General features: G+C 42.2%; 1 protein-coding gene across 11 annotated transcripts in view; it reads left to right on the top strand.

Annotated features, from left to right (window-relative positions):
* chrm2a (cholinergic receptor, muscarinic 2a) overlaps positions 1-20,497 on the top strand; it is a 127,153-nt gene that overhangs the window by 53,496 nt on the left and 53,160 nt on the right. For all 11 annotated transcript variants that reach the window (XR_007448423.1, XR_007448420.1, XR_007448427.1 and 8 more), the window contains one exon: positions 632-781. The gene's annotated coding sequence lies outside the window, so the exon portion shown is untranslated. The remainder of the gene's footprint in view (positions 1-631; positions 782-20,497) is intronic.

Raw genomic sequence — 20,497 nt, 5'->3', positions numbered from 1 at the left:
TGCCCAAGCGTCAAAATATGACTAACAGGAATGAGATTACAATACTAACTTTAGCTAAGTATTTTTGTTGGCTAACCTGAACCACAACCACTGTCATTCCCAAAACCTCAAAGGAATAGTTTGGGAAAAATGTGTACTTACTTTTTTGCCAAGGATACTGTTAGCTTAGGATATTACTGCAAAACACCTTGCAAACCTTAATGTCCTCACACTTTTTGTAGTTAAATGTTAGAGATTTATGGCGTTAATGTGTTAGCTCTGAGGATCTGGTACCAGGCCCAGGCTATCCATTTCCCTTGTTTTCAGTCTTTATGTCAAGCTAAGCTAACTGCCTCCTGCTGTAGCTTTAGATTGAATGGAAAAATATGAGAGTGGTATCGATCTTATCATCTAATTCTCTACAAGAATGCAGAAAAGTGAGTTTCCCAAAAACTTTCTATTCCTGAGCTTGGATTCTTTGCCATAACGGTGACCCCCATTGGTATTTTAGAAATAATTATAAAGTGTTGTCACTGAATGTTATCAGGGATTTAGAAGAGCATACAATTAATGTCGTGTTGGCAAAAAGGTTTTTAGGTGACTTTAAGGCAGCCTATTGCTCATCCTACTTTACTTCTTTCTTTTCCAACAGTGGCCATGGCTATTAACCATGAAGCTGGAGCCGGACACGCCCATCGCTTCCTTCTGTCAAAAAGAGCCCCTCTGGTGCTACATTGAACACACACTCTCCAAGTATGCCATCCCAGTGCAAGAAAGCCCAACGGACTGCTTAACACCCGCTGTAAGTACTAACCCACTTTGACACTAGAGTGAAAGCTTTTGAGTGTTTACTCATGACACTCACACCAAGTCAAACCCCAAAAGAGATAAACTCGTCCTCGGCTCAGGTTTCTGAATGACACGTTTTTAAATAACCCCCCTTTTGTTCAAATGTTGTAGTGAGGTATCGCACCCGCTCTCTGCACGCACGGTGCACACATTTACATTTCTTTAATTTTATTCAAAGAGTTATGTCTGTCTTGACATATTATTTGACCTGCTGCAGGTCATTGCTCGCAATGAATTTCAATTTACCCGTGACATCTTGGCAGACTGAAATTTATGTACACACAAATGACATTTACATATTGTGTACCTCAAAAAGCAGAATCACTTCACCAAACCTGGCAGGCAGCCCTAATATATCATGTATTCATAATCTAAATTTATTCATCATAGATGTGAAATAATGTGGTCATTATGCATACATAATTTGTTCAATGCATGGCACACTGTCATGCATGTTATCTGGTAGCCTTTGAAGAGCAGCCTACGCTTACGGTGATATACTAGCAGCGTTCTTACAGCATGTGTATGTGACATTTTTCTAACATAACAGTGGAATTACAAGAGTTTGTCCTAAATCAATAGATGCAAAAGAGCTCTTGACCATGGATTAAAGAGCAGAGTTGTGAATCTGACACGCTGCACAGTATGTAGTGCGCTACAGTCAGACTGAGACCTTGAACATAGAAACTGTGTAGTGCTCGCAGTCAGGAGGCTTTAAAGCACCAGGTGGGTGGGCTTTTTAATTGCATAAAGAAAATTCAGGTAAGTAGACTTGTGTGGTGATGTATATTAAATTGACATTCAATTTTAAGCCGTACTCGCTGCATCGCCCTGAGGGTGGCATTATCAATCAATGGAGTGCAATTAAATTTGATATGAACATTGACGCATCTTCCCCTTGGCCTTTGGTCTCGTGCCAAAATGTCAGTTTGTCCAAAACTTTTTGTGCTAATTAGCAAATGTTAGCATGCTAAAACACTAAACTAAGATGATGAACATGGTTCGTGTTATAGCTTATCATGTTGGTATTGTCATTGTGAGCATATTAGCATGCCAATGTTAGCATTTACATCCAAGCACAACTGCGTCTGTAGACTTAATCTTGTTTAAAGTGTATCTTAACTTCTCAGTCTTAGCCAGGCCCCCAGCAATGCTGCTCAGCCTTGCTTCCAATTTTTCCCAGTGGCCACTCACAATATTGCAGTGAAAAAATCCCCTGTGACACAAAAAACACTTTCCCATAGACTATCATGGTCTATGGTCATTTAATCTGTGAAGGTTCTATATTTGTAAAACTCTCCTGATGCCGAGAAAAGCAATTTAAAAATCCTGTACGGCATAACATTGTAAAGTCAGTGGGCAGAGCAGGAATTCATGGGTGGGCCAGCAGGGAAGACAGTGGGTCATATACCCCAGAGGTAAACCCAGAAGCTAGAAACTTTTTAGGCAAGTTCCATTGGACTGAACAGGCTATCTTCTGACAGCTTATGTGCTGTCAGAAGATAGCCTGTGCATTCCACCTCTTCACACAGACTGATAGCCTGCTGTTTAAACGTGACTGTAGTCCAAGTAGTATGGACCAAACGAAAACCAGAACCCTTTTGATACCATAATCTTCTCCCATTACCTACAAATTGCAGAATCTGTTTATAGAGATTGACCCGGTAGGAACCGGAGGGATGGCTCTACACTTCTACGATGACGCAGTGTCAATATCAACAGTAATATGAGTGCAGTGAAGAGCAGCGGCAATTAGCTTGCCAGTGGGATACACTCCCTGGGACTCGCATGCTCTGACATACACACACGGCTGGACCATCTACCACGACGCATACAGAGGGAGCGTGACTTATTCTCTGCTCAGGACGCCACTCTATCTTTACATAGCGAACATTGGTTTGCTGCTATATTCTGATTGTCACATGAAGCTACTTTAAATTCATTCTTATATAATCACAGGAATACGGCCTGTTTCGGAGGTAAAATTATGATTTGCTTTTATGATTCAGATCGTTCCGTTTAAAGATTCACAGTGGGAAGTCAAGCGATAGCATCAAAGGCATCAAAGATCAGGTGTCACTCTGTCATGCCAGACGATCACTGCAGACAAAAAGGATGTCATGTATCGCAATGTGCAAGCACTTGATATCAACAACCTCACTTCACACTGCGGGAGTGTGCGCGGACATTATCAGCAGACACAGAGTCTGCACGTATGCACACACACTCACACACAAACTCACATTACTGTTTGATGCTGTTCCACCAACAACACTGTCAAGAGCTCTCCCCTCTTCATCATAGTGATGCTGTCCAGAACCATATCTCAAATGGAGTTTCGGCTCTTTGATGTCACTGAGATTGTGTGTAGATGTGTGTGTGTGTCTGTGTATCTGTTGCTCTCATTTGCATGAGAGTTCATGTCTCTTTGTGTATGTGTGTCTAAGTGGCTGCATATTCATCTGTCTACTTTTTTCTTGCTGTGTGTTTGTGCACCCCCAAAGGACTGTCAGGTCAGGTCCGTGTCAAGCCGGCCAAATCCCTGGCACAGATTAACAGGAGAGGGCAGCGCCAGGCTTTGAGGGCTCGAGCAGTGGGAGCAGTCGCACCAATTAGGAAGCGGCAACCCGGCCACCCAGTCCTACACTCGCCCTGGCTGGCTTGAGATAACAGAGCCGACACACATGCTCAGACAGATAGGCAAGCACGGGGATGCACTCGCCGCATACCCACTCATAACTTGGTAGCTTATACATATGCAACACAGTGCCAAACGTCATCCATTAGCTGCAACGGGGGCCTGAGCGTGCTGCTGGAAGTGTCAAATATGCATGAGGGAGTGGAGGTCTGTGTCTCCTAATCCTCCAGGCAATTAATACAATCGTTTCCAGGGCCAAGCACCTAGATGCACACATCAACCCTCTCCCTGGGCCCGTTGAATTTTTTAGGTAGATTAATTTACAGGTACTTTGGCCAGAGGCTTGCTTTTATGGATTGGAGCTGTCTGGGCGCCAACGGCAGGCCATACATTGAGAATTGTCCGCACTGATGCATGAGGCACCGGGGACACCATATTCACAGTAGGTGGAAAATCCTGCTGGAAAAGCTGTGTTTAAAGATAAAAAGCTTTCTGTTGTGCTAATTGTATTGTAACACTAATTGAGCAGTGATTTGGTGTTTGGTTTGCTAAGCTGAGTTAATACACGCTAAGTCCCGCATGTGTTTTCAGAGAAGTTAAATTTTGTTGAGATTTGGAAAAGGGGATAGTTTGGATATTTTGAAGTGGAGTTTTATGGGGTACTTATCCATCGTCAGTGTATTACATACAGTAGATATCTGTCAGCACACCCCCAGTTTGGAGAAGCAGCCTGGAGTCCAACACGGAAGCTAAGCAATGTACTGTTGTTGAGGAAGGCAGCAGCAAAACACATTTTAGCCACAGAGAAATCAATAACAGTTAAGTGTACACTATATTGAGAGTATTTTCACCCCTTAACTTTCTATCAGACGGTCCATTTAGATAGCTTCAGTTCCCCATCTATGCTCTCGTCAAAGCCACCAGACTCCATTGACGAAACAGTCATTGTGGCTTGCTGAAGACGGGAGCTGCTGGTCTACTGCTGCCTTGATCAGCTAGTTGCTGTTATTATGTGACTTTGATGAATCCAAACTAAAACTTCTCAGCCCCTCCAGGATGTTGCGATCACAACAAATAACACAAAGTCAGCTAATCCCCCGTGAATTTTGTGCCATTTTGAAATCTTGCATCATTTAAAATGGGTGAAAATTGTGGCACCATGCCACAACGATATGTCGTTTAAATGTTTAACTGTTATTCAGGAGGTGTTAGTTGTTGAGGTCTGGGGAATGGATGTAAGTCAGGGGTGAAGGTGGAAGAGGGATGTCTTCTGTTAGGTTGATCTGGGAGGACGTACTGGAGATCGGGCAGAGGGAGACTCAGTGTGGGGGTTCCGTCTCGTTTTTCCACCCGAGCTGATTACAGGCCTCCAGACGGTATCTAGAATGAGACATGGGAGAGCTATGCACCAGATTGGGTAAGAAGAGATGAGGGGAGAAGGGATGTGAGGATGGAGGAATGTTAGTAGCGACGAGGTAGGGAGGATGATGGATGAAGGGATGAAGGGAAGGGAAAGGGAGGGTGGGTTGAGAAATCTCAGACGAACAGAGTAGGATGGGTTGACCAGGTATAAGTAGGCTTGGCAGGTAATCAGAGGTGTTGTCGAGACGTGGCCCGGCTCCCGAACCAAATTAACTTCATTTACTGCTGCTGGAGTGCGAGCTCTGTGCCTGGGAGGACGGAGTCACACACGCACAGTGGCAGGGCTAACTGTTAGCATCACATAGCTAACATTACCCAGTGATTGATAACACGTATATTGTCAGAGTCTTAGATTAATGGCTCGGTGTTGGGGGTGAACAGCTGCTGTGGGCCTTCTGCCCAAGGTGTACAGTAAGACAAGTAGAGATGAGATCACGTTGTGCTGGGTTAGCTCGTGCTAACTGGGCAGAGAAAGCAGGAGGAGATTGGCTAATGGAGACTGTCCTTCAGCGCTGCACAATCACAAATAGAGTCCTGTTCTGTGGCAAACACTGAGAAAAGCTGCTGTGAAATCAGGTATGTCCGGCCAAAAGTCTCAAAACCAGTCTGCAAAGTTCTGGATCGACTGCCTTAAACAGCAAAATCAAAAATTAGAATAAACAACTAATCGAGGCAGCAGTAAATCAGCAGCTCTCGTGTTCAACAATGTTGAATTACTGGTTGTCTCAATGGAGTCTGGCTTAAAACAACATGATATGACTGCCTCAGTTCTTGGTCTGATGGTAACCCTCCAAACTGAGGATGTGCGAACCAACATCTACTGTAGGTAATACACAGACTGTGGAAGAGTACCTCATACAACCCCGCTCCCGAGATCCAAACTCCCCCTTTAACATTCACGCCACACAAACATGGTATTTCTAGACTTGACTGTCAGAGAGAATTTTTCTTTTATATATCCAACTGTTTTCATTGCATTACTGTTCCTGCAGAGCATGTCGTCGCCTTCGCTATATTGTCGAGCATTTAATTCTGTCTCGCTTTTCGTTGTTGGTTCTGCAGATGTTTTTTTTTTTTGCCTCCAGTCCAATATTGATTGAAATGTTCAGCCTAGTGTGAGGAGAGGGGGGCTGCTGGTATTCAGAGGCATTCGGTTGGTGGGGAAGCAGTATTGATTGCACTTAAAGTGACAAGATTGAGGAGCCCCACTTTGACACGTTATCCCCATTGCTGCCAACGGACAAAGTGCGCGGCCAGAGGAGCAGCGCCGATTGATTTCTGTGATCATGAATGGCCTGAGACCTGTGAATCAGTCGCCCAAGCCGTGCTGCTTGAAAATAAGTCAACAATTTCTCATAACGCGGCGGTAATGTAAGGACTGACAGCCTGTTTGATTTAAGAGGACAAGTAAATACTATGGTAATGAATAGGCTTCATGCACACTCTGATAAGCTGAAAAGTCCTCACAGCGCTGGCAATAATAACCCAGCGTGTAAAGCACTGGTAGTATATTTGAGAAGGCAGGTATTGCGGGCAGCCGCTTCAGACATCTATGGGATTTTGTTGTGCATAATTCACTGGCAAGGCATGAAGCTGATATAGCCTCTCCCCCTCTTATGATCATCCATCAGGTAAAATTGCTTTCTTCTAACATTAGGCTGTCAAAGAGAAATAACAAATGTAGCCATGCAGAGCAACACATGATTACAGGGTAATAATGCCCCGAGGTCAAAGGAGTGTGACCTCATTCGGAGCAGCTTGTTGAAGGGAGTAAGTGAAGTCGCGTTAGATGAAGAGTCACCAGGGAATGGCTCATCACCAGTCAGGTGATGCTTGTTTTTTAATCACCGTGACAGCATGTTTCATATAATTGAAAAAAAAAAAATGTAATTACGGTGACATTCTTAAGGAAAACACTCAAGGGGGGGAAAGAAACATGAAGCTAAGAGAAATGTTCAAAAGAATGCCGCAGCCTGATTGAAAACGTTTATATAACCTTCCGCCTTTGACCACTGCTCAGAAACATCTCTCGCCATCAGTTGAGGGCTGTTCGGAGCCCCACATTTGCTCTGATTGATATTGTGTAAATCCATCACTATAATCTTCCAGGAAATTGCACAGGCGTTTCCAGAGGTCTAATCGAGATATGGGTGCACTCACATTCCGAGTAGGAGTGAGAATGAGGAGGAAAATTAAGGTGAAGCAAGACAGATGGAGGAAAGACCCGCACGGCTCAAGATGGATGTTTTGAAATCGGAAAAATACATATAGAAGGAGAGAGAGCTGGCCGGAGTGTGGTGTGTTTGAGGAAAAGGGAAAGCACAAAATTAATAGGTAAACAACAGGATAAAGTAATTGAATGGAGGGGGAAGAAATGTTGGACATGCTTCGGTGATCTCAGTTTCTTCCATCCCAGTGTTCTCCTTCCTGTGTGTCGCCTGCAGGTCTCTAGTTCCATGTGCTGCATAGCCAATTACCCATGAAAATAAAAGAGAGAGAGCGGTTGCAAGTGATTAACACACACTAAACGATAAGCACCTCCTGGATTCAGACGCAGAAACGTGGACGCACTTGGGAAGACAAATGTTGCTCAATATATAGTAAAATAATTTCCACTATGAAGCGCAGTGCTTTATCTGCACTGGGGCTTTATTTTATTTGTATTTTTTTGTATTAGAGCATTTAATCAAACACCACATTTTGGCCCTCAACTAATATTGTCTTGAGTGAGAGGATGCGAGAGCAACAATAAACTCGGGCACTGGTTTATTGGAGGGTTTTTTTCTTCTTTACTCAGCATACAAGGAGAGTCATAACAGGAGGCTCTGCACAAGCAAACACAGCATGGCATATCATCACAGCAAGTGTTTGCGCATGTGGTGCTGGTGCTGGTGGTTGGGAGGGGGGGTGGTAAGTGAATTGTGAGGTCTAGATGGTATTGTTGTTCGCAGGGAAGGACTCAAAGGATGTCTTAATGAATGGAGCTCGGGGAATGGCAGAAGGGGGGAGATACTGTGTTTCTGATGTAGACACTGAATTATTGAAAAGAAGATCCGTGCACTGGTAACATGGCTATTTCAATTTGTCCAGTTATAGTTATTCCAAACATTATGTTGATTCTTTAGCCTGTTCTTATTCCCAGGTGGTCAAATAGTGATGCTTTAGGAGCCGCACCGAGCTTTCAACTAAGGACACAATTATGCTCGGTGTTAGATAGACGGATGGAGCCTTCTGTCCACACTCTGTGTTAATTTCAGCTGTATTAGTGCATGTTTTCTAAAGGCTTATGAATATGGAGGAAACAGAGCAGTACAATTGGAGATCATGGAAGCAGTGAAGAGTAGTTTAAGTTAGATACAATCATAGGAGACAGCGAATGGTAGTATGTGATAATATTATGTAGTGAAAATAGGTGAAAGAATTCTTCATCCACACTGGGATGTTTATAGGAGCCGTACAGACTACCACCATCTACAAAGTTGCATTTAAAGGTACAATATTTTGACCACCTCCACTGTGCCTTGCTCATTGGTGTGTGAAACTTTTTACTCTGCCCTCTAGCACCATTTATTGGTTGAATCTTTGCCAACGTAAAGGACGTATACAAGTACAAGGGCAGTGACGCTGACAACGTTTTAAAACAGACATATCTATTTTCCTATGTAAATGATCCACGGCAGACTTCAGGCTTCAGATCATTTATTGTACCCTTAGGTAAATTCAGTTTGCAGGGAGTGAGTCGTCCTCCACTGAACATATATTGACAGACAGCACGTAACAAAATATGCAAAACAAAGTGACACAGTGCTCAGGCTAAAAGAAAAGACAATCCCCATATAAGATAGAAGGTAAGATAGACTGCCTATAGTTCCAGTGGCCCAAAATTCCGGCGCCTCCATCCCATTGGACCAAAAGCCCATTTCTCCAACAGCCCTTCATCCCAAAAAATGGACACCCATTGCTCTCTGCAGTTAGACAACCTAGCTACGAAGAAAAATGTCAACAGCGCTGTGGTGAACGTTCGGTTAGGTTTAGGTATTGTCGTGCTTTCGGCTTCTGAAGTAAACTAGGCTAATCCGTCTGGATTTGCGTGGGTGGAAATCACTTCACACAACAAGGAATCTTCCATTCCTGCACTTTACGTAACATCAGCAGGTGAGTACTGAACATGCAGACATTTACATCAGTGAAGGCAACTCTGCTGGGTTGCGGTCTCAAGCTCAAGCATAGAACAGCAAGCTAGCGCTGTCCATACAACCTTTACTGACTGACGCCTGCTACAACTTGCTGTCTTCATGTGTAATCTTGTCACATCAAGATTAATCAAAACATCACTTCTATAACAAGGCAAATATTTGTAAGGGAGGAGAGGGGGCACAAACATAACTATTGTGAACTGGCTTACAGTATAAAAACAACTTGGTTATGAAGTTAGGAAAAGATCAGTTTTGGCCTAACTCACCCACATTTGGAGACACAAGAGTCGCTAGATAAGTAATGAAGGGTTGATGAAATACACCCAGGTTTGGCGGTTCAGATGCCACTGGGAAACACCATGAAGGGTTAGTAAAAACACCTTACCTCAGTGGCTCAAGCACCACTGGGAAACTGAAACTGCTGGGAGTGTGTATTTTTGGAGAACATGACTTCAGAGCAGTGGGCGCTCGGTTTTGGGATAATGGGCTGTTGAAGGAATTGGCTGTTGGTCCAGAGGGATATTTTTCCAACAACGGAGCTACGGAATTTGTGGCTTTTGCCTGCAGCAATAATTGATGTTGAGAGCAACTGAGTTAGATTGATAGGGAGGGGAGGTGGATGAGTCAAACAAAGCCAGGACTTTACCCAGGAGACTGCAGTTTGTGTCCCGTGTGAAACCAAAAGTCAGTGATATGCAATTTACGTAGGACTGTCACGCACTGGTGTCATACGTAACATTCCCTTACGTAGCAAATGTAATTAACCCCAAACTTTTTTTCAAACCTAATTAAATAGTTTGTTGCTTGAACCCAACTGTGACTGTTTCTCAACACAGTCCATGTGTTTCAGCTGTATGTCACATTAAGACAGTGAAGGGTGCCCTTTGAGTTGATATCAGAAGCTGAGGGTCGTGACAAAGCATCAGTATTTGACACCCTGGTAATGACAACAAGTTGGACTTTTACTGTTTTGGTTTCCAGACAGTTTGATGTCTAACTGAAGAAAGGTCAGATGAGCGGAAAGCTACAGTGTGTTTCATGCTCTTTGCATAACGTCCTTCACCCTGAAGACTGGCACGCCGCTCATGTCCACTGTTGGCAGCAAGATTAAAACAAGTGGCTGAGAGGCATCTTCCAGCTTGATAAGTTAGATGTGACAGCCGACTGTGCTCAGCCTTGGGTAGCAGAGTGTGTGTGCTTGTGAACAAATAACGCAATGATGTGCAAATATATTCTAATAAGTTTGTTCTGCTTTAAATTCCATCTTTGATACGTTTTATTTGTTACCTACATTTTTCTCTAAGCTCCTAATCAAAACGCAGGAGGCAATTGGGAATTTATGTGCATACATACATCTTTAATATTAGCAGTGTGAGTTTCTCTGACATGGTAATATATTTTAATCATCTCAGGATTTCAGAGATTCAAATGAGCAGGTTTCTCCAGCTGGGTGGGATTAGCGATGCTCGGCTAAATGTGTGTAGCTTAACGGTGTGCTGGATCGTGTTGTGGCATGTGCAAATGCTTGTATGCTGTGTTTTGTGTGTAACCACCTGCGTGTAATGAGCATCTGACCCCGCGTGGATCATTTCCCTTCATGGTTTTAATTAGGTTGTAAATGTCAACATATGAACCATTTTCTTCCGCCGTGTGAAGCGTGCATGCAGTGTAGGCTGTTTGCTGTGCCGGACGAAGGGCTGCTGTTCATCTTTTGTCACATGTTGACTTGTCGGACAATTAGAAAATGTGAATGACTCAAAGGCAGGGCCAAGAATAGCAGCCTGAGGCGTCGCTCCCTTCCTGACCTCCAGTCCTCCCAATATTCATTACAACAGAAGTGGGAGATGCGCGTCCTGGCAACCACCAATTAAGGCCACATATCCTTCACATGAGGGCTATTGCTTAATCAAAGCTCTGAGAATAATGAGCTAAAGTAAACAGTAATTACTGGAACCAGGTCATTGATTACAGTCCTGTCTCTGACTGACCCTGTGGGACTTCTAGGCAAGGGAGCATCTCCAAATATCCACTTCATAGCAACATATGACCTTATAGCTTTGCAATGAAATCAAATTTTCTTACTGAATTGCATCAAGTATTATTCATTCTGCTTTCAACCTAAATCCTGCTATATTCAGCCACCGGGATGATAATAACTCCCCCTTGCTAAACACATATCCACGCTGCACCATTTATTTAGCGTGTGATGACAAATCTATCCACGGCACCCGTATTGACAGCGTGAATTATGCATGTCGTATAGATTTGCCACCTACAGTATATAAAGGAGTGGAAAAAGACATGACTGTGCAAGCTGCCACCACATTAGTGAGGGCTATTTCAAACCGGGACACAGTTGAACCATAATCCAAGAGTAAGAAGTCAAGCACGGTGGGTTAACAGCATGGGTCATCAGCATAAAAAAGGGATTGTGTTCGTTTGAATGATCTCAGGTTGTATGAGGCTCTCCTCAATAGAAAAATGACAACATTTGATGTTTGCTTTTGTGTGATTAAAGAAATACTTCAGCCCCAAAAATGATCATTTGTATATCAGTTACTCACCCTATGTTATGGTGAATTGAATCTCACATGCTTCGGAAGGATGAAGAATCCAGAAAGGGAGAAAATTCCTGATTAATCAAGTTGTGGGAGTTTAACAACGGCAAAACTAAATCAAAACATCCATTTACAAACTCTAATACAGCTCGTGCAGTACAATCCAAGTCACATTGATCCACTCGTATGCTCAGTACTCAGTACTACCAAACTGACAGCCATTTATGATGGGTAACTGAAATAAAAGTGAAACTTATCCATGCTCTCTTCAGAGCCAGACTCCATTGACAAAAACAGTTATTTTATCTTGATAAAAACATGAGCTGCTGGTCTACCACTGCCTTGATTGGTAGTTAGTTTGGATTCACCAAAGTCACATAGTAACACAAACAAATATAAAACATTTTCTTCACAAATTCAGTGTAACACGAGATGAGTAATAGATATACAAATGCTCATTTGGGGGGAGAAGTATTCCTTTAAAATGTTCCCACAACCTCCTGGGTTGTGCAAAGATTGCATAACGTCACATTACTATAACAAATCTTAAGTCTGGTACAAACTGTGCAATGCACAGCCAATGAACTGAGTGCACAAGTTATCTTTAGCTTGCTAGCAGTTGAGCCATCGGGCTCAGCTTCATCACCAGACAAGAACGATGACATTGATTGATTTAGCCAAAGGAAGAAAAGTTAAAACATTTTGTTGCATCCAGTGCCAAAAGATTTAAAGTTCTTGCTTTCTACAGTTTGTTAGAAACAGTGTTGTGCTTTGGTAAACACTGCAGTGATGTCAAATAATCCATGGTATAACAAGGATTAGGCAACTTGTTTAGAGTTAGGTTGAATCATTTTGTACATACTTTGCCTCAATCCACTCACGTCCTTCCAAACTTTGTATGTAATCAAACAGCCTTTATAGTTCACTTTGTGTGAGCACACCTTTAGGGAGGAGGTCAGGGTGATCACTGGGCATGCAGTGTACTTGAAAGTTTTAGATACCTAAACTTAAACATCCCATAACCATAGCTGCGTCAGGGCTTCCTATGAGCTGTTTTAGAAACTCTCTGGCAAGCAACCAATATTTTTTTATCGTTCAGATAAATGTACTGTTGTTTGTACCCATTTCCCTTGAGTCCTGATAAAACATGAAACACACTGGTAACACAACCACGTGAATTTCTCTGTATTCACAGAAGGGGCCTAACATGGCTTCACCTAAGAGCTGCTAATTTAACTGCACAACGGAGACGCTGCAGTCCGAGTCTCTCTTGATTGTCTTTAGGGGGGCAGGTTGATGTTAAAGCAAGCAGGGAAGGACATTAGCAGTGAGTCAATCTAAGCAGCGCTCTTGTTGTACTGTAACGACAAAAGGTATTGAATTATCTGTGTACACTGTTTGTCTGCAGGGGGGTTAAGGGCCACCGTAAATGGTGGCTGCTCTTCGGAGCATTAGCAGTGAGAACACGATAAGGCTGCTCTTTCAGATCATTACCATTCATCACTGCTATTATCATTAGAATAGATACTCTCACACATTACCTGTCAGCACACACGCACATTATATACACTACATAATCTTCCATTACAAGCTATTTTGCATTCCCACCAAGTCAGTGACTTGGCAATGATTCTCAGGCGCCCACATTTGCATACATGTTACAGTCAGCCAGTGTGTGGGTAACATGAAAAATGCAATTTTCTGCGTGACTTCTCACTCTTCGAGGTGGGAGCTGTGTGTGAGAGACAGTGTGTGTGTTTATGCCACCTGTAATTGTACTGCTGCTGACATTTCATGATCTTGACTGCTGGTGCAAAAGGTTTAGGGTCATACCTCAGTAAAAGAAATACTTGGTCATAAACTTTCTTTATCAGTCATAGCCTGGAGTGCTGCCGGACAATAAAGAGCTCACATTAATCGTAAAAAACTGTGCTTCCAAAAATGGCTGCTTCAGAGAGAATGAAGATGACTGAAGACCAGAAAAATAATATCAGTATGTTCATAAAAATGGTCATAATCACGGTTGTTTGCCAGGGATTATTGGCAGCTCATGCAGTGACACAGCCCAGTGTCCCTAAATTAACTCTAATCATATATTAACCATATTGTATTTGCCACAACCATAATCCTTCCCTACCCTTTGGCATTTGGTAGTTGTCATATACAGATAAAATAGAAGTACAGATTTAAAAATTTTGGCATTGGACGACTACATACTGTCACTGAACGTAACCCAGGGTTTTGCAGAAATCAGTATCAATGTTCCTGTCTGGTGATTGGCTTGAGTGGCATCAGGATTGCCAATGATCAGTAAAAAAGGATTCTGAGTAAATCCTGGCATATACTGAATGATTTGAGTGTGTTTCTGACCTGATTTTTGAGTCGCACGAGTCATTTTGGAGTCTGACTGAATTTGAGCTTCAGACGTCATTTGCTGTGCAGCGTACAGGAGGGAGCAATGACCGATCACAGCCCAATTAACTGCTCCACATCAACCGTTGGACATTCGTATCATTTTCTGGCGTGTCAGAAATGTTGGGCGGCCATCGTCGAGCTCTTTCATAGTTGAAGCAGAGCCATGAGTTGAGTCCCCAAGGTTAGTGTCTGTCTGTCATGCCTGAGTGAAGTGGCAAACATAGCGTCTGAAAGTGCCATAGCAACATGATGCATTATGTGGACGGAAAACATGGAGGCGTTTCCTCCTCCTGTCACGACCAATAGCAACAAGAGAAACATTAGCAATAACGCAATATTGTGAATCCGTTATGTGTGAAGTTAGAGAGACCTCTGCTAGCAGACAAACTTCTACCTGCCTCCAAGCTTTCAAACAAATCTTTGTTGTCAATTGTCAATAGCTAGAATGGTCCACAGGGGCTGTCGGTCCAAATTTCAGGATTTCTATTATGCTGTTGAAGTGTATGGGCCATTTGAAAACTACATCAATATAAGAGTGAAGGAATCACGTACTGATATAGTTTGGTTCCTTATTCATAGCATCATCATTATCTGATGTGCAGAGGAAAAAAGTTCAGTTAACATTTCGAGTTCCACAACAATTCTGTTTTCACGTGTTATTTGTGTATTCATAAGAGGCGAGTCATTGTTCTTCAAATTGGCTGATAGTCTTTTTTTCTAAAAAAGACCAATATACAGCTTTAATTTGAAGGAGGACATTGATTGTAAGGAACAGAACCTTTTCAGTGAACAAGCTCTCTTAAGTTTAGGGTACTTGTGGGTACCTATAGAACCCATTGTCATTCAGGTATCTTGAGGCGAGAGTTCAACGGACCCCCCTGAAAATCGCTATGCCAGTTGTTCCTTCGCCAAAATGTAGCCTAAATTTGGAGTGTTATTCAGCCCCTTTCTCTAAAAGCTATGCTGACATGGTTGGTGGCATTGGATACCTTAGGTGGTTTAGTTTCACAACATACCACTACCTGTGGGCTTAAAAAATAGATTCCACGACAGCCTCTCAAAGACATGTCAGCACCCAATTATTTTTGCTTGAGGCGATCAGCAATTGTATTAGGCTGGTCATGCCATGGCTTGAAGATCAGGCCCTTCAGTTTGAGTGCATAATCTTTACATCTTTACATTGCAGAGAATTTACTCGGACAATAGGAGATGGAATTAAACAACTTTTCTAAAACAGGCTCAAATCGTACAGTGGACGCCCAGCTTTAGTGGGGTCTTTAGCAGGATTTTAGTCCATGTATATATGTTTGGGATATACCAAGCACACAAGAGGATACTTGACTTACTTACTTACTTACTAAAGAAATAGTAAGAGTAAAAATTCTGGGTAAAAATTTCCTTTAAGCATAACTGAGACATTTATGGACTCTATAGGGAAGATTTAAGATCCCCTGTTACAGAGGTCTACATGTGTGGCAGTGAATTCCCCACAAAATAACAGGAGGGACGAATGAAGTTATTGTGTATCCAAAACATCCTTTTTCTCTGACAGTGGAGAGGGAATGAAGGGACGTGTTCCAGGGTCACATCTGGCTTCCTGCTATTTTGTATCCAGATAATCATCCATCTGAAAAATTAAAGTGCTCCAAAAGGATTTCATGATCAACCACAGCAGTTAAAGTACTCTCCCATGGCTGAATCAAACACTTACAGTGACAGACTTTTGTTCTACATAGACAAACCTTTGGCTACCCCTGTTAGATTAATGTTATGACATGAATACAGCCCCGTGGAGAGCTTCAGCCACACAGTGTCCAAGATGTTCAATTTATGACAACCCTCCCTCCTGAGAGGGTTTCGATTCAGCACATCAATAGCGCTCAGTAATTTCTAAACAGAATGAATGAGTGGCCAGCGGGGAGTCTAGAAGAAGAGACAACGAACTCTGCCACAAGAAGCTCTTTCTCCTTGTCCCGCTGCATTTTCGGTGACAGGCTTATTCCCAGCACGGTGACATACAGTACATGTAACAGTGTTTTTGTCTTTGCTCTCTGCGAGGGGGCAGCCTCTGAGAGCACTTCTGCAACACATTCATGACAATAAAACTGTAATAAAGTGGTTCAAACACAAGAGTTTTAACACACTGTTTTTTTGGATTTTTTAGTGTATGGTCTCGGCACTTTCCACATGTTCTTTCAACATGGCTTCAGCAAGGTCCACCGGCTGTCTGATATTGGCTCACAGCACCAAAACGGTTTTAATCTGCAGCCAGGGAGCCTCAGCGGGACAATGACCAGATTTGGGCAGGGAGAAAAGGGTACATGTCTCAGTCCTGAATGTGGGGTGTCAGCATTTGATTAATGCCTGACATCATTGTGCTTTCAACTTGGGCACGCTGATAAACTGAGAGAAATTGCTGATGGATGGCCACCTTCCTCCGAGATAAGGCTCATTTCTCTCCTTGGATATAGGCAATACAGCAACTAGAGATTTCTGTTCTGACATTAAAGACCTTGTGTGTATCTCATTGGGGATCTTATTACCTGTTGGGCCGCTGCAACAAGATGGCCTTGACTTTGTGCACTCTTTCATGAAATGACTTGGACACTGGCTGAGGGATGGACATGTTTAGCTTTCCAGACACAGATTGCTTTTCTTCCAAATGAGCCAAATGATACGATGCCAGATACTGAAACACACGTGATAGCTCATCTAAGTGGCAACCTAATGTGCAGTGGAGCCTCAGCGGTGCCACATGGGCCTGTTAATGATTAATCAGTTTGTTTGTGTCACATAAAATGTTGGGGTTTTTTTGTCTGTTTTATGTAGGAGTTAGAATACATTTTTTTTTAACACAGCATGTCTTTAGGGTAAATATGATTTCTTTTTGAGCAAAAATAACAGTGCCAGACCTAATAATGATAGTAATAATGATAATAATAACAATTATTTTTATTTTTATTCTTATTGTTTTATTTACAAGAGCAATTGAGCAAACAAAAATAACCAACATAGCAAACAAACAATAATAATGAAAAACAATCAAGAAATCTGGAATTTTCAAATCGTGTCTTTTTTTCATTTTCTTTTTCTTGTTTTTTTCTATGTCTCTGAACCATCGACAGCCACGTCTGGAGGCATTATGTTTTCAGGTTGTCCATCCATCCATCCCTACCTCCATCCGTCCCATTCTCGTGTACATGATATCTCAACAACACTTTCAGGGAATTTCTATAAGATTTGCAAAAATGTCCACTTGGACTCAGCACTGAAATGATTAGATTTTGGTGATCCAAGGTCAAGGTCAGTGTGACCTTGTGTCCGTTTCATTCTCGTGAGCGCTATATCTCAAAAAGGCCTTATGGAAATTTACTTAAAATTGGCACAAACGTCAACTTGGACTCAAGGATTAATAATAAGAGTTTGCTGGTCAAAGATCAAGATCACTGTGACCTTACGAAGCACATTTTGGCTATAAGTCAAGAATTCATTTGCTAATGATGAAAAAAATTCACACAAATGATACACACGATGAAAAGATGAAGTGATGACATTTTATATCCAAAAGGTCAAAGGTAACCTTCACTGTGACATCATAATATTATGCAAAAATATTTTTCTTCCTATTTTTCATCACCATAAAGTGGCATGCAAAACTTTGTGCACCCATGATCAAAATTTCATCAGTTGTGAGTAATACAATAAGTAGAAGATGAACTGATTTTCCAAAGGCATAAAGTTAAAGATGACACATTTCTTCAATATCGCTACTGTAATTCAGGAACAGAAAGAGAGACATTTGTTTAGATACTGAATGGGTGACGCTAATCTTGGGTGTCCACTGTAAACTGTAACTGCAAATTGACTGGTTTGTGAAGGCATAAAACTTGGTGGCAGTAATTCCGGTTGCATAGTGTTCTCCACTAGTCTTTTGCCTTTTAATTATTCTTTTACTGTAATACTCTACACATGCACTCCACCATTTCCCTTATGTTTCATTTTTTTATGTAAAAACAAAAAAAAAAAAAAAAAAAAAAAGAAAGAAATTTTAAAACAAAGTAGAGAATTTTGGTGCCCCCACCAAATCTGAGTAGTTCTACATATAAAGAAGATATAATACAAGACAGGTGTAAGGAACAAAAACTATAAAAACTAAAAACAAAAGTTTATTTTTAGCATGTTTACCCTGAAGAACTGCTTCCTCAGGACTGTCACCTTTGACGTACATGCCAACTAAATCACAGCTGTCAATTGTATCCTATACATATAACCTAATCAATACTTTAGATGGATGATGGGCAGCCGGAGCAGGTGGACTGGTGATCAATTACATGTGTGCCGGTTTTAAACAGAAAGCTTGCAGAAACCAGATATGTCCTAAATTACTTCTCTAATTCACTGGCTTTGCAATCACACAGCAACCTGGGAGACATTTTCATGTTTCATTAAGAGAATTCTCTTTTCCTGCCATTGAAATTAAACAACAAATAAACATCTTCGGGGGCTCATTTCTTGGTGCCCACTCTTCATAATATAGTCACTGCATATTTACCTCAAGAGGACATGGTGTTCACATTCATTTACCCTAAGGGCATGCCTGTTAGGAAGATTTACCATATCTCACAGGTGCCTGCAATTGATTTGAAGTGATTCCCAGGGCAGCCGAGTAAATGAAATGTCAACATCTATGTGACGTGATGAAAATGAATGGTATCCCACACAGGAGAGCAGACAGCGAGGGGGCAAAAGTAAGAGTACGGCGCAGTGAACTGTCATGTTTGGTGAGGCAGGACTTCACTCATTCAGGTTAAATCTTGAGACTCTCTGCACTTGCCATCCAGTGGTCATTTGTGATTTGGGAGAGCAGACTCTTTACTTGTGGTTATGAACGTACAAACAGATTTTCCAGCTTGACGAGTGATTGGTTTAGTTGTTATTTATTAATGGGAGTGAAAGTATTTTTATCTATTGCTTTTAAAAATGGCAGTGTGAATCAGTTCATCACTTTGATCCAGACTGAAATAGCTAAACAACTGTCAGACGAATTGCTATGAACATTTGGTTCACACATTCATGGTCAACTCTGGTGATCAGCCACAACATTTTGTGCAGGCATTCATGGTTCCTAGATGATATATCTTACAGACTTGGTGATGCCCTGACTTTCCTCTAGTGCCACCCCGAGGTGCACATTAGTGGTTTTGAGTGGAAGGTCAATACTTTCGTTAAGTTAAATTTAAACACTGTACTTGCTCAGCATCAGCATGTTAGCATTGTCGTTTTGATCTTGCTAGAATGCTTATGTTTGCATTAAGGCAAGGCAAGTAGCTTTATTTATAAAGCACAATTCATACACAGAGGAAGGTTCAAGGTGCTGTATAGAGAAGTTAAAAACAATATGATACAAAATAATTCAATTCATACTTTGAAATACACAATATAGAGCTAGAATGCAATTAAACTATGCTATCTTTTTTTGAGGTGGATCTGATGCATAGACTGTGGCGATACCTTGCAGACAGCACAAAGTCCTTAATTATGCATAACTTTAAGCCTTAAGTAAATGTTAGCAGGTGAGTTATATAAAAATTCACCCCCCATACAGTGGTCATGAATGTCGAAATTAGCTGTAGAGACCAAAACTGTTTATTTGTACTAGACTGTAAACATGTTTATTTCTGCTGTAAAGTTGTGGAGTTGGGGATTGACTCGCTTTTGGAGCCAGTCTCAAGTGGTCATTAGAGGAACTGCACTTTTTGGCACATCCACATTGGTATCATTTTCAGCCCTGGAGGTTGCCACTTGAATAGTAGCTAGCATGGCCATGGACTCTTTGACTGCTGTCACACAGTCAAAATGTGAACACCATGGGCACTAGTTTCCCGGCGCAGCGCAGGGTGACGCAGGCTGGCGAACCCCACGCAGAGCTAGTTTCGAGCAGCGCAACCCGAGGCGCACTCGGCTTGGTAGTTTGGCAGACCGAGGTGCTCTGAGATGGGTGTGGTGGCGCAGCAGGGGGAGGTGTCGACAGATCCAGCTTGGCGCAGTGACAGTTTCGTGCCAAAAGGCTTCGCCGAAGGTGTGTTAAAAGCTCGCCATCTCAAACCAGGTTTACTGTCGGCACATGCGGAGCGCAGCCGCTGTAAGTGGAAATTTGGCTGACTGGCGGACATTACGCACACATCACCAAAACCTCACAGGCAGGTTTCCAGAATATCAGGTGCAACGATGCAATAAATACCCAAAAAACACTATTCAACGCAACTATCTGCAATCAGCACATAAATGTATCTCTATATCGACTGTCCCGTCACATCTGATGTCAGATCAAAGGGGATTGGCACCGTTTGGCACGTTTGGCACGCGTAATGGAAACCCAACCTGATTTGATTAACACAGCTGCAAACTAATGAGTTCACATCCCTCTCAGCCAGCCACAA

This window comes from Epinephelus fuscoguttatus, linkage group LG22, assembly GCF_011397635.1.
Source record: "Epinephelus fuscoguttatus linkage group LG22, E.fuscoguttatus.final_Chr_v1".
NCBI classification, from domain to species: domain Eukaryota; kingdom Metazoa; phylum Chordata; class Actinopteri; order Perciformes; family Serranidae; genus Epinephelus; species Epinephelus fuscoguttatus.
This window is presented reverse-complemented; position numbering and strand designations above follow the sequence as displayed.